This window comes from Prunus dulcis, unplaced genomic scaffold (genome assembly GCF_902201215.1).
Source record: "Prunus dulcis unplaced genomic scaffold, ALMONDv2, whole genome shotgun sequence".
In the NCBI taxonomy this organism is placed as follows: Eukaryota; Viridiplantae; Streptophyta; class Magnoliopsida; order Rosales; family Rosaceae; genus Prunus; species Prunus dulcis.
The window spans coordinates 9,839-12,711 of NW_023010420.1; the positions used below are offsets into that span (position 1 = coordinate 9,839).

Below are 2,873 nucleotides of genomic sequence, written 5' to 3' on the forward strand. Positions count from 1 at the left end.
CCTTTTTAGTATGAATAATGCTACTCTTACCACATTTGTATACCACATCCTTATACCATCTTATGTGGCAGCTGAGGTGGACAGCCACATCAATTAAAATTATTTAATATTTTCTTTTCTTTTGTAATTTATTCCAGTATTGTTTTTTCTAATTGTCTTAATTAAAATACACTTCATTGATTTAATTGATGTGGCATAGAATATGAACATGCCACATCATGTGGTATAGAAATGTGGAATAAAAATGTGGTAAGTGTAGCATTACTCTTTTAGTATACATGGTTCACAACACTTCCACACAAAAATTTACCACACACTTAGAAACTGATTATTGTACCAACACTTCTAACAAAAAGTTTACCAAACGCCAAACTGCTCTCTCACAGCAAATCTGACATAATATTTTCACAACACAGCAATGCCAAACTGGCCGTAAGTGATTATATGGAAAAGCACCTCCCCAAAAGAGTTAAATTATAGGCTAGATACAAATTCCACATGTGATACAAAGATGCACGCATTATCCAAGAATATCATGAAAAAAGTATTCTTTAGAATGAGCAAAATATTACAGCTGAATCCGAAATGGAAGGCTGACAGAGATCAACACTGTTACAATCTCCTGACCCGTTTCACTTTTCCCTCTTCAGATTTTCTTTTTTATTTTTCTTTGAGGGTAGGATCAACTGAACAAATTAACTAAATTTTCTACAGAACTTGCAAGACCAAGAATGTCAATTGACAGTCAACAAACTTCTAATTTTCTTCGTTTTCGGCTTTTTAGCCTTTTCCTTTTGCTGGTTATACTCTTCATATAGTTGTATGGATGATGTAGTGTCATCTAGCTCAGCCCTTAAACTCTGATTCTCCTTAATGTCACGAAGAATCATGAAATGAGCAGAAAGTTTCTTTCTCACATCATCTTCATCAATTGAAGTTGTATCTGCAGAAGGTTCTATCACAGCTGATACAGAAGGGTCACTTCCTCTTTTCCTTTTGTTATTTGATTTTTTAATGTCACTCGGTGGCTTGAAAGACTCTGGCCTCTCCAAGGAAAAGTCCGTGAAAGCTTGTTGAGGAGAGATAAACCCGGTTATGAGCAGTGTTCATGCTAGATATACTTGAAGCCATACTTGAGACAGCTGGATGATAATGCTGGGTTAGAAGATTGAGTTCCCAAAGGACTGAAGCAAGAGCACCACTGAAGCATATGGGTGATATTTCTGTGCATCAGGAGGGAGAGAAGAGAGAGGGGAGCGGGTGTTAGATTCATCATTATAATGAGCGTAAGCACGGAATGATGTCAAATGTACCAAACTCAAATCACATATAAACTAAAAAAACAATTATATAAAATCACTTTGTTTAAGATTACTTGCTGAATGAACACGCATGATAGACATTTCTCATTTTTATATTACATAGCATTCTGCACAAACTGAATAATGCACTAGCATCATTTGAACTATTGCATGCTTTTGTGCAAGTTTAGGTGTAAGGTCTTTCTTCCTTTCAGTCTTGTTTCTTTTCCCCTCCTGCTTGACAAATTAACTAGTGCATTCAACTGGATGAGTCTTTCATACTACATCAATAGATGGACTTCAGATTCTGAAGAGAGGACCATTGTCTAACTTCCATATGGGAGACTAAAGGCCCCACAGACAAAGTGAGTAGAACTTTATCAGTGGTATCATGGGTTCATGGGGAATCATTGAGGCATCCTTGAGGGAAATTAAAGGACTACAAAATGATAGTTTTGGTCTCTACCGTGGATTAGAATTTAGATAAAAGATAATTCTACAGTTTTGCCAACTCCAGAGCTGTAGATCAGAATTTAGATAAAGCTAATTCCTTCACATGATAATCAAAATGAAAAGAACTTGTGTTTTTGGAAAAGAAATAAAAGCTGGCCGCAGGCTCCAATTCATTATATATCATGAAGCAGATGTTGGCATGAGAACTTACAGTGACAGAACCTGACACTGAGCCATCTCCAGCATCATTTTCTAACAGATTCCGGCACTTGACATTCTTCAGAAGAAGATGCTTTAAAGTAACCAAAGCTGCAAAAGATTCATATGTGTTGAAATATAATCCTCCTGCAGATTTCTTAGAGCTGAAGTCATATTCTATTTATTCTGTTTTTCTGCTAAGTCTATTTAAATGATGTAATGAGAACCATTAGATCAGAGTCTAGGTGGATTCTCTAGCTTAGATTTGGTATGACATGTGTAAGCATCTAATAGGGTGACAGCTGTAATTCTGTTAGAAGAGAATCACATTTCTCTCCTGGCAGTCACACTATGTAAGATGCAGAATTGACAGATTTCAATAGAACAGTGCATTCTCTATTCTCTCTTAATTCTCTCTAGCTAAATGTTCTAGAATGTGCACCTCTCCCTAATCTGAAAATACAGAGATAAACTCAGAATTCTAACATGGCCTTAGAGCCAGGTTTGATTGTTTATTGGGCGTGAATCTGTGAGAATCGAGCTGGTGCTTGGCTGAACTGACGTTGAGCTCATTCAATACCTTACGAAGCCTGTCTAGCTGCGTCTGATGTCTAACATGGCAGGATCAAGCTCTTCTGAGCTTCGTACACCAGTGTTCAATGGACTAAACTATGAGTTTTGGAGCATTCGATTGAAGACCATTCTGAAATCTCATGGACTGTGGGATTTGGTTGAAAATGGCTTTGATGCTTCAGATCCAACGAAGGAAAAAGGAAAGGAAGAAGGATCTAAAGCTGCTGAAGAAGAGAAGTCTGTAACGGCTGAGACTTTGATGAAAGATGCTCGTGCACTTGAACTGATCCAAGGTGCAGTCTCAGACCAAATTTTTCCCAGAATAGTGAATGAAGAAACCTCAAAAGG

The 2,873-nt window shown here is 37.3% G+C and overlaps 1 pseudogene; it reads right to left on the bottom strand.

Moving 5' to 3' along the window:
- Positions 1-533: 533 nt before the first annotated feature.
- LOC117613599 lies at positions 534-2,525 on the bottom strand (annotated as a pseudogene).
- Between the last annotated feature and the right edge of the window lie 348 nt (positions 2,526-2,873).